The sequence below is a fragment of the Thamnophis sirtalis genome, unplaced genomic scaffold (genome assembly GCF_051295495.1).
Source record: "Thamnophis sirtalis isolate CommonGarterSnake01/CBP01778 unplaced genomic scaffold, rThaSir2_p1.2 scaffold_12, whole genome shotgun sequence".
Lineage (NCBI taxonomy): Eukaryota > Metazoa > Chordata > Lepidosauria > Squamata > Natricidae > Thamnophis > Thamnophis sirtalis.
The window spans coordinates 58,940,857-58,953,287 of NW_028261392.1; the positions used below are offsets into that span (position 1 = coordinate 58,940,857).

The 12,431-nt window shown below is 42.1% G+C and overlaps 1 pseudogene; it reads left to right on the plus strand.

Annotated features, from left to right (window-relative positions):
• Nucleotides 1-268: 268 nt before the first annotated feature.
• Nucleotides 269-9,823, plus strand: LOC106549820 (zinc finger MYM-type protein 6-like; annotated as a pseudogene).
• Nucleotides 9,824-12,431: the final 2,608 nt, after the last annotated feature.

The following is a 12,431-nucleotide window of genomic DNA, read 5'->3' on the forward strand; positions in this document are numbered from 1 at the left end:
ATCGCTCATCTTCATGCGCATTGCGCAACAGCCTCTATCACTCTACCCATACAGTGGCGCGCCATTGGCCAGAATGGGCATTGATGGAGGGGTGAGCACTTCTTTCGAAACATTGCATGCTGAGCGACTGTCTCCTGTGATGTCAGCTGTAATGTCAATGTAACTGTTGAAACTAGGTTTATTGATGTCCATGTCTGTTTCATAGTGTCCCAGTGCAGTCAAAAATTTAATTTGCAGTTAGTGCCTTTCATTTCGAAGACCTCTCAACATGGTCAAGAAGAGGAAGTGTCACCAATATTCGACGGAATACCTAAAATTGGGATTCATTCCATCTCCTTCCAACGTACAGCTTCTGTTTTGTCTCTGTGAGAAAACATTTTCAAATGAAGTGATGAAGCTTTCCCGATTGAAAGTCCATTTGGTAAGAATTCATTCGGATAAAGCTGACAAACCGGTATCGTTTTTCCAATCCTTAAAGGCCAAGTTTGAGAGTCACAGCACTGTTGAGAAGTTATTTGGAAAATCGTCACTCAACGCCGACAAGGGGCTCATTTGTTCCTATGAAGTATCTTTGTTGATAACAAAATGTGGCAAACCTCACACTATCGGAGAAACACTGATTTTGTCAGCAGTGAAACAGATTGTTGCCACCATGTTGGGGCCCAGGGCAAGCACTTTCATGCAATTGATTCCTTTGAGCAATGCCACCGTATCAAAAAGAATTGATGAAATGGCTTCTGAAGTGGAAGAAAGGCTTATGGACACCTTGAAAAGTACAGAATTCATGGTGCAGATTGATGAGTCAACGATTCGTGAAAATGAAGCCTTGTTATTGGCTTATGTCCATTTCATCAACGGAAATAACGGAGATCATGGAAGAACTGTTATTTGCTCGAAATTTAGCCACTGACACAAAAGGTTCTTCAATATTTAAAAAGGTTGAAGAGTTTTTTAATGAGAAAAACATCCCTTTGACAAACGTAACGGCATGTGCAACCAACGGAGCTGCATCCATGGTTGGACGATATCACAAATTTCAAGGTCATCTAAAATCGGTTGTACCTGGAGTTATGACTGTCCATTGCGTCGTTCATAGACAACATCTTGTCTCAAAAAAATTTTTTTTAATTATTTTTATTTTATCAATTTCATATATACATTCACAATTATATGATCTCATAACTGTTATTAATAATATGTATTTATAACAATTTTTCCCTACAGTTGACAATATACTTGAAGATTGCTTTCTTAACATCCCATAGATCCATCTTATCTTACAACGGTCCTACTTCTTCTTCCCTCCCTCCCTCTTTCCTTCCCTCGTTTCTTCTCTCCTACTCCCCTTCCTTCCCTCCTTCCTTCCCTCCTTCCTTCCCCTTCTCTCCTTCTCTCCTTCCCTCCTTCCTTCCTTCCTTCCCTCCTTTCTTTTCTCCTTCTCTCCTTCCTTTCCCCCTTCCTTTCCTCCTTCCTTCCCCCTTCCTTCTCTCCTACATTCCCTCCTTCCTTCCCTCCTTTCTTCTCTCCTTCTCTCCTTCCTTCCCTCCTTCCTTCCCTCCTTCCTTCCCTCCCTCCTTCCTTCCTTCCTACCCCCTTCCCCTTCTCTCCTTCTCTCCTTCCTTCCTTCCTTCCCTCCTTTCTTTTCTCCTTCTCTCCTTCCTTTCCCCCTTCCTTTCCTCCTTCCTTCCCCCTTCCTTCTCTCCTACATTCCCTCCTTCCTTCCCTCCTTTCTTCTCTCCTTCTCTCCTTCCTTCCCTCCTTCCTTTCCTCCTTCCTTCCCCCTTCCTTCTCTCCTACATTCCCTCCTTCCTTCCCTCCTTTCTTCTCTCCTTCTCTCCTTCCTTCCCTCCTTCCTTCCCTCCTTCCTTCCCTCCCTCCTTCCTTCCTTCCTACCCCCCTTCCCCTTCTCTCCTTCTCTCCTTCCCTCCTTCCTTCCTTCCTTCCCTCCTTTCTTTTCTCCTTCTCTCCTTCCTTTCCCCCTTCCTTTCCTCCCTCCTTCCCCCTTCCTTCTCTCCTACATTCCCTCCTTCCCTCCCTCCTTCCTTCCTTCCTACCCCCCTTTCTTCTCTTTCTTCTCTCCTTCCTTCCTTCCTCCTCTCCTTTCCCAAAAAATTTGAGTGGCCGTTTGCACAAGTCTATATGTTACATCATTAACGCTGTGAATAAAATTAAGTCGAATGCCTTGAACAACCAACTTTTTCACAAGCTTTGTGAAGAAAATGACGAGGAGTTTGAATGTCTCCTTTTGCACACCGAAGTAAGGTGGCTTTCAAAAGGAAAGTGTTTGCGGCGATTCCACGAACCTCTTGACACAGTTGTCGAATTTCTTGAATCCATTGATCCAAGTCTAAGCAGTTCTCATAAACTTCGACGTCTGGATGTAGCTTATCTCCCTGATGTTTTTGACAAGCTGAATGAAGTGAACGTAAAGCTTCAAGGAGATAAAATCAATTTCCTTAAGGCCAAAGGAGTAATCTGCTCATTTATTTCCAAATTGGACCTCCTTGCAAAGCAATATGAATCGCCAGGAGCTGTATCAGTTCCCAAGCCTTGGTAATGAACGTCAACTCCAAGCAGAAGATTTGGACGTGTTTTTTTTGCTGCCACTTGAAGCAACTAAAAGAAGAGATGGAAACCAGATTCTATGATCTGATAAATCTGGAAGTGCCCACTTGGGTGCTAAATCCTTTCACAGCAGACTTTGCAAAACTTCATCCCAAACTGCAAGAGCCACTGACAGATCTGAAATATAACTGTGAAGCCCAATCACATTTTCAGAGTTACGGCTGTGAAGCTTTTTGGGTGAAAATGAGGAACACTTACCCAATATTGTGGGAGGAAGTCAGGGGTGGGTTTCAACCGGTTCGCGGCGGTCCCTGTGAACCGGTTGGTCGGTGAACCCGGAAGTAAGTAACTTCCGGGAACGGCGAAGGGCGTGCCCACCCGCCCGCGGTCCTTACCCGGTTTTGACGAGTTCTGCGCTTCCACGCATGCGCAGGACGCATACAGCGCCTGCGCGATCCTACAGGAGCAGCTGGAGCGTCGCGCAGATGCTAGTACGCATGCGTGCACCGCGCGCGTGTACGAGGACGCCGTCGGCCCTGTTCCAACCGAACCGGTTGGAATGGGGCGAGAAACCCACCCCTGGAGGAAGTTAAGTTACTTCTTTTAGCCTTTCCACTTACTTAATGGAGAGGGCCTTCAGTGCCATCCAACAGATCCTTTCTAAGTCAAGGAACATGTTGAAAATCACTGAGCACAGCGATTTAAGAATGAGATTAACAAAAATGGTTCCAGACATCAAGAAATTGGCATCAGCTCACCAAGCACAAAGCAGCCATTTATGTTCTCTTTTTTTGCTTTTTGTTTACATACATTTTCTTCATTAATAATTGTCTCCACTCTTATTGTTGTATTTCCTTGCATTGGTTTTCACATTCCAATGTGAGTTTTCGGCTTCGTTTTTGAATTCTTGTTGTGCTCTGTGTCTCTTTGTATTGTACTTTTTTAACATGCACTCCAGTTCGATATTATATTTTCTCGGTTTTATGGTTTCATTTTTTGTTGTTGTGCTCTTCATGTAAACTTTTTGTGTAGATATATTTTTTTTCCTTCAGTTCAAGGCATTAAATTTGTCGCTCTGATTTTCGTTGCTTTCCTTCTGTAAAAATTTTCTTTGTGTCTTTTTAACCCTTTTTACAGTGTGCATGAATATATATTTTCCTCGAATCTTAATTTAGTTTCAGAGTTTTCGTCTTGAAATTCTTCGTTCCTGCATTGCGGTTTGATCTTATGCCCTTTTTATATTTCTTTTTGCGTCTTAAAATCCACCTGTAATTAAATCATTAAATGTTACTGTTTTTTTCGGGCATTTCATTTTCTTGCAATTGAATTTTGTTTTCAGTGGTCATTGCATTTAAGTGTCTTGAATAAATAAGATAATAATGAAATACATGTATCACGAAGTTTGGGAGTAAAGTGATGGGTGGCATCAGAATTTTTCACACAGTTGAGATATGGGAAAAAAGACTTGAAATCAATTATTTGCATCGATATGTCCTGATGACAATTTAAAAAAAAAACAAAAAATGTCTTTGCATACATTGAAGAATTATTTCCCTGTGTTGTGATTGAGAGGTTATGTTGGGGGAGGGGGGGCGATGATAACTTCCTCAATGGCTTAAGGGGGCGATTGTTTCAAAAAGGTTAAGATCCACTGCTCTAAAACACTATCACTGCTTGAGCTACACTGCAGGTATAATTCAAGGAGTTGGTTATTGCCTTTAAAGCCTTACATGGCAAGGAGCCCAGTTACTTGTGAGATGGTCCATCCCTGTCATCTGTGCCAATTCCACCAAATGCAAAAGGAAGGACATACTCCATGTTCCTTCAGTCAAAGAATGTCATCTTGCAGGACTGAGAAGTTGTGTCTTCTTTGTCACAATGACTGCCCTATGGAACAATCTCCATCCTGGGATTCAGATGGCCCATGCTATCTTGACCTTTGGGAAAGTTGTTAAAACCGACTTTACTCCCAGGCATGAGGGCCAGGACATTAGTGGAGGCCAATATACTGTATTGTATAAGAGCCGAGGTGGGCAGTGGTTAAATGCAGCACTGCAGGCTACTTCACCTGACTGCAATTCTGCAGTTCGGCGGTTCAAATCTCACCGGCTCAAGGTTGACTCAGCCTTCCATCCTTCCGAGGTGGGTAAAATGAGGACCCGGATTGCTGTTGTGGGTGATATGCTGACACTGTAAACCGCTTAGAGAGGGCTGAAAGCCCCATGAAGCGGTATATAAGTCTAACTGCTATTGCTATTGTATGCTTAATGGCTTTTATGGAATTTTTAGGTAGCATTTCAGTTACTCTTTCTTGCATCAGATTATTATAAATTGGTTATAAGGTTTTTTAAAAAATATTATTTTATATGACTTATTTGCCACTTAGAGACATGAATTTAAGACTGGCAACTATACAAATGTTTTAAATAAATACATACACAAATTCGTGCACCCAGTGGTTTCCAATCTGTGAAAACTGATGTTAAATTATTCTTTATTTTAAGGTTCCATTTTCTAAAATATTGGGATATTCTTAAGTACTGCTTAATTTCTTCACAAAGGATACACATTCTATTTTTAGGGGCCAAAGGTGGTAGAGTTTGCAAAGGGCCTTAGTTTTAAGAAAGTTGAGAGAAATAGGTTTCTCCCTGGAGTATTTGCAAAGCTTCCTGATCACCATAGAGAGAGCAATTTCCAATGTTTGAGCTTCTCTTTTGTAACCATACAAATTATCGTTACAGTTTAAAGTTTTAAAGTTGTGAACACTTTAAAAGTGTTGGTTTTTTTTTAATCGTTCCTTCTGAAGGTGATAAAGGTTGCAACTGCTTTGTCTTCTAAACTTTGGAAAAATAAAATGGATAAATATGTTTCTTTTGGTCTTTTGATGTTTTTCTATAACATTTGTTCTTCATAATGCTGCAATGGGCAAAGTGGGTAATATGCTGGGTAGGAAGGCAGCATTTGACAACCAGAAGGATTTGCTGGTAAGAAAGGGCAGGCCTGACACATTTCCCAGTGGGAGCTGCTAGGCAGCTGTGGAAGCAGATGTGGGAGCAGCTGAGCCAGCACTGTGCAAATGCTGGCTGTGTAAGATGGCTTACACTCACCTGATAGAAGGGCAGAGGAAATGTAACATTTAAGTCCACAAGATATTTTCCAGGAGACAGAGAAAAATTGCACAGTGAGAGATTTCATTGTTATACTGCACATGTACAGGGCGGGGCATAACCTTTTCCTAGGGGGTCACAGCAACACTTGTAATAACAACACAAATAATTCATACACCATTCGAAAGCCCATCAAAAACTGAGTTTATTGACACGATTTAATAGTCAGTATGACCACCATTAGCCCTTCGAACAGCATTCAAACGAGGTGGATAAGAACACAACAAATCTTCAAACAGTTCCGTTCGATTTTCCAGATTTTTCAACACAGTTTCCAAATTCATTCTCAAAGTTTCAACCGAAACAAATTTAACATTTAATAGCTCATTCAATTCAGTTTTTTATGGGCTTTAAAATGAGGTGTCGCGGAAGTTGTAAACTGCTGTCGATCTTGCTGTGACCCCCTAGGAAAAGGTTATGCCCCGCCCTCTGGAAAATCTGGAAAATCGAACGGAACTGTTTGAAGATTTGTTGTGTTCTTATCCACCTCGTTTGAATGCTGTTCGAAGGGCTAATGGTGGTCATACTGACTATTAAATTGTGTCAATAAACTCAGTTTTTGATGGGCTTTCGAATGGTGTATGAATTATTTGTGTTGTTATTACAAGTGTTGCTGTGACCCCCTAGGAAAAGGTTATGCCCCGCCCTGTACATTTATTGCTATGCATATGTGCATGTACATGTATAGTGTGTGTGTCATGTACGTCATGCAGGCCACTATCTTCCTCAGGCTGCTCCTCCAGATGAATCAGAATATTCTCCTAGATGATTGCTGTATGTTTTCCAATTGAAAACATGGCTTTCCTGCAGCATCACAGAAGCTATCTTCTATAATTCTATGACATATCTTCCACAAGTGATTAAGAGGCTGCCTCAGTGCCAGTAGAATTTGTAGATGACATTGTAGTGCCTTGGAGTGAAATTGCTGGTAGGCAAGAGCTTCAACAGATACATATTCCCAAGGTTTTGTTTAAAGCAGAGGGATTTTTCTGGGAATTGCTTATTAATAGGGTTGCGGGGGGCATGTTGGAGAAGAAATGGAAATTTAATTTGTATTATTTGTATTTGTATTTGTATTTGTATTTGTATTTGTATTTGTATTTGTATTTGTATTTGTATTTGTATTTGTATTTGTATTTGTATTTGTATTTGTATTTGTATTTGTATTTGTATTTTATTATTTGTATGCTGCCCTTCTCCGGGAGGACTCAGGGCAGTGAACAATTCAAGGGGGGGAAAAAGGGGAACATACAAGACAAAATACAAATAATAATAGTAGACAACAGTCGCACAGCCATACATGTCGAGAGGGGAGGGAACTCATCACCCCCAGGCCTGCCAACAAAGCCAGGTTTTGACAGCTTTTCGGAAGGCCTGGAGAGAGGTGAGGGTCCGAATCCCTGCGGGGAGTTCGTTCCAGAGGGCCGGAGCTGCCACAGAGAAGGCCCTCCCCCGGGTAATAGCCAGGTGGCATTGGCTGGTGGATGGCACCCGGAGGAGGCCAACCCTGTGAGATCTAATGGGTCTGTGGGAGGTAATTGGCAGCAGGCGGTCTCTCAAGTACCCAGGTCCAATACCATGAAGGGCTTTATAAGTTACGACTAGCACCTTGAAGCGTATCCGGAGACTGATCGGTAACCAGTGCAGCTCGCGGAGGATAGGTGTAACGTGGGTGTACCGAGGTGCACCCACAATCGCTCGCGCGGCTGCGTTCTGGACGAGTTGAAGTCTCTGAATACTCTTCAAGGGCTGCCCCATGTAGAGCAAAAGTACCTTGAAAGTTTTCCTGACACAAAATATACCACATTTTTATCACTATAAGACGCACCGGATCATAAGATGCACATTAGCTTTAGAGGAGGAAAACAAGGGGGGGGGGAGAAAATCTGCCTCTGTCTCCCAGCATTCAGTCGGTATTCATCTGTCTACTGTCCTTGCAGCAAACAGTAAATAGCCTGGTCAGCTTAACATACGTGTGCTCTGCAGGACAGGAGGTAGCTAATTTCTTAACCAACAAATGAGATGTCCTTTTGTTTCATACAGTATTTTTCAGTGAAATGAGATTTAATTTTTGAAAAGCTGGGCCTTTGGGTTAATGTCTTGTCCATGGGACAGAAACAGAGGTGGGTTCCTACCAGTTCGCACTTATTCGGTGGAACCGGTTCGTCAAATCTACCGAACTGGTTAGAAGAGGTTCCACCAGTGAACCCAGAAAGCAGGCCACACCTACAGGAGAGGTTCCAAAATTTTTTGAAACCCACCACTGGTCCTTGGATAGGATTATTCTACACTATCATGCTCATATTTATAAAACTCAGGGCCTCTGTGAAAGGTAAGGATGACTACTGCGTTTGTGGTGCAATCAGAACATTGCGTGTGTTGAAGTTGTTTTAACGCAAACCAAAGATGCCTTTTAAAAAACAAGTGTACATCATATTCTTATGCATGCCAGTGCTGTGTGTGAGGTAATTTAAGGTGGTTCTGACAAGTGTCGTCGGCATCTTCATATCTGGTCACATGGGCGGCAAGCCACTCCCATTTGGTCACATGGGTGGCAAGCCACTCCCACAAAGGAGGCCACACCCATAGAATAGGTTCCAACAATTTTTGAAACCCACCACTGGACAGAAATCAACTGTTTCCATCCCACAGATACCTTTGGGAACTGGTTTTGATTTCGCTTTACTTTGCTATGACTATGTGGGCTGACTCAGTTCCTCACAGTCACAAGCTGATTTTAGGCTCATTGTCTCTTGTCCCTCTCCTCAATTACTATTGAGGGGCCTACCTGCCTTTGTTTTCTAAGATGTGTCTTCTCTGGATGCTCAACAACAGACCATTTCTTTGAAATGCAAATTTGAATTTGAATTTGAATTTATTGCACTTATATGCCGCCCTTTTCCCCGGAGGGGACTCAGGGCGGCTCACAATCTAAGTCAGGGAAGGGGATACAGATAAGGGATAAGAAGACAAACAAAACAATACACAATTTAAAAGCACACAACAACCATACCATTCGAGGGGGGGGGCAAAAGCTCTTTAGCCCCAGGCCTGTCGGAACAGCCAGGTTTTAAGGGCTTTGCGGAAGGCCTGGAGGGTGGTGAGGGTTCGAATCTCCACGGGGAGCTCGTTCCAGAGGGTCGGAGCAGCCACAGAGAAGGCTCTCCTCCGGGTAGTCGCCAGTCGGCATTGGCCGGCGGATGGAATTCGGAGGAGGCCTAATCTGTGGGATCTAATAGGTCTTTGGGAGGTAATTGGCAGGAGGCGGTCTCTCAAGTACCCAGGTCCAATACCATGAAGGGCTTTATAAGTGACGACTAGCACCTTGAAGCGTATCCGAAGACCGATAGGCAGCCAGTGCAGCTCGCGGAGGATAGGTGTTACATGGTTGAACCAAGGTGCACCCACGATCGCTCGCGCGGCTGCATTCTGGACAAGCTGAAGTCTCTGAATGCTCTTCAAGGGCTGCCCCATGTAGAGCACATTGCAGTAGTCCAGTAAAGTAAAACACTTTGTGAAGAAGTTACTCCATGGAAGCAAGGCATGTCAATAAAATTCAGGCCAAAAAAAGGACAAATTAACTTGCCAATTGAAATGGGCCCCAGGATAACAGACACCCCCTCAACTCAATTTCTAAAAAGATTATGTGAAATAAATTAGTAGCAGGTAAAAATAGTAATATTCTATTTTAAATTGTAGAATTGGAAGAAACACAGTGGAGGCATCTTTCTCTTTAGTTTCCTACACCCTCCTCTATTAGAGGATTTCCATAGGATTTTATACATTTCTCTTGCACAGGTAAATCAATAGAAAGAATGAAATCCTAGAAACAATAACAGAAGGAGCCTTCTGAAGAGAGTTTAACAGTCAAACCAATGATTCACAGTGATAGGCACTTAATAAAAGTCTTAAGAAGAATGAACAATAAGAATTGTACACTTTTTATCAGGTAAAGGTCAATCTTGAATTAATTTACTTAATCTCTTCAGTGGTGTGGGAAAGATCTAGCAATGCTGAAGATGCATTGGAATAACAATGAAAGAAACAGGGAGCCAGATTCAGGGGTAGAGGATGAAGATATCCAGAAGTAAAAGTAGAAAATGAAGCTTTTTTTCCCCTTAAAGCTACAATAATAGAAAATGCAACAAAATGGAATTTACAAAATGACATTAACAGAGAAAGACTACAGGAATATAACATGTCCATAATATCTTTCGTTTAGGCCATCCAGCATTCAGTGTTCATGCATGTTGCTTTCAGGAATGTGATGAGAGAAATCTCCTTCTGGGTTCAGCTCCAAGTGGGGAAAAAGACACTGGAGACATGGAGGCTGCTTGGAAATATGGTTTTAATGGTGGACAGGACCACATGGCTTGAGCCCTGGACAGAAAAGGTGATCACATGCTTCAATGTTGGTGGAGAAGAAGAGAAGGCTGAAGGAGGGGCTTGCTAGGCTTTTTATAACCTGTTTAGTCCCACTTCTCTGTTTCCTGTTCCTGTGTAAGAAATGTATTCTGATTGGTTGTCAGACTCCCATGGGGTCATGCAGGGGCTACTCTCTAGGCTGTGTTTTGAATCCAGATTTGGTTGAGTTCTCAGATGCCATGTGGTCAGTTGGGTAAAGTTCCTTAATCCCTTCCCCCTGCAGCTTTATTATGTAAAATGGACTAGCTTGGCCTTCTTGATGGCCCATTAACAGTGGGGATGGGCAGGAAGCTACAGGCAACTATTCTGTCTTTTAAAACATGTTTCTTTCTTTTCATATCCAGAGAAATATTCTGCCTTTTCAATATTTCCTAGGATATTTCATTTCTCTGGGGGAAGGCTGGATGATAACTTCCCACAAATGTTCATGAGTGTTGCTTTCTTACCAGAGCCATCAGCCATACATTCGTCTCTTTTTGCTTCCTCTTCACTTTTCCATTTAGGAAAAAGGAAAAAAAAACTATAGTTGAAATAGAACTCAAATGCCAGGTCAAATTTATCTATCAAACTCTTTCCTGGAGGCTGCTGTAAGCAAGTCATGTAGGGCAGGCCATACATAACTTGCTGAATGGTTTCCATTGGCAAGATCGGGATAATATTGAACTCTTGAGGGATGCTTATGTTCCCCGTGAAATTGTAGCATCCCCTTGTGTTAGAATCATAGACCAACACTAGTAAAACAAGTTTAGACCTCTGTTTGTTAACCAATCTCAATGGGTATCTATCAGTGGTGGGTTTCAAAAATTGTTCGAACCTACTCTGTGGGTGTGGCCTCCTTTGTGGGAGTGGCTTGCCGCCCATGTGACCGGATGGGAGTGGCTTGCCGCCCATGTGACCGGATATGAAGATGCCGATGACACTTGTCAGAACCATCTCAAATTACCTCACACAGCACTGGCATGCATCAGAATATGATGTAAACTTGTTTTTAAAAGGCATCTTTGGTTTGCGTTAAAACAACTTCAACACACGCAATGTTCTGATTGCACCACAAACGCAGTAGTCATCCTTACCTTTCACAGAGGCACTGAGTTTTACAAATATGAGCATGATAGTGTAGAATAATCATATCCAAGGACCAGTGGTGGGTTTCAAAAAAATTTTGGAACCTCTTCTGTAGGTGTGGCCTGCTTTCCGGGTCCACTGGTGGAACCTCTTCTAACCGGTTCGGTAGATTTGACGAACCGATTCTACCGAATAGGTGCGAACTGGTAGGAACCCACCTCTGGTATCTATGATCTATGGGGTGGTTATTATTTTACAGCCTAATCTACTTTACAGAATGGATGTGATGAAGAAAATAAGTGGCAGAAGGGGGAAGCCGATGAAGTATGCTGCTTACTGATTCTTGGGAGAAGGCCAAAAATAAATATAGGAAATAAATATATGCAGAAATAACATTAAGAAAGTTGTTGATCATATTGAAGGCTTTGCATTTAATCACTTTTCTCATAGAAAGGGGCTGGGTTGGAGTCAAGATGTATGATTATTAGCCTTCTGGCTTTTGGCAGGGATTTGGATCTTCATGGAAATTGGCTGATTGCTACATAAAGATCTATTTTCCATTTTCAAATTCTCACCAAGCTCAGATTTTTCACCATTCCTATGAAGCACACACGGGAGCCATTAATTTGCTTTTCCCCTTGGCTGAACAAAGTCAATAATGAATTGGTTCCCTGACTGGCCAGTAATATCTCTAATGAAGACAAATAAACACAAGAGGAAGTAGAAAAGGTATTTACAAATAGCCATTCTGCCCAAATGGCCATTTCTGTCTTCACAAATAAGCTAAAGTTTAATTATTTCCCCAAAGAATAAGATGCTAAGAGATTGGATGATCCCAATGATCACACTCCAACATCTCAGACAAGAGATTACAGGGATCCAATTGAGCATTGCAACATTTTCATCCATTCCCTTTCTTCCAGTAGTATGCAACTGTTAAAAGTTTATTTTGCTAGCTAAAACTGTGCCATTCTGTTTGTTAATAGTTGACCTATCTTGGTACTAAATGAACCATACACCCTGGGTTTTTTAAAATAAAAAAATGGAAAAGGATAGCCTCAAGGGAACCAATTTTACCTATATAATTGCAACATTTATATAGGGTATTTAAGTGGTTGGGCATCTCTGTAAAATGGATAGGCATTATATCCAGGCAATATTTTTATTAGGATCAACAAGATGCTGATTTTTTAGGTGGGCGTTTCAGCT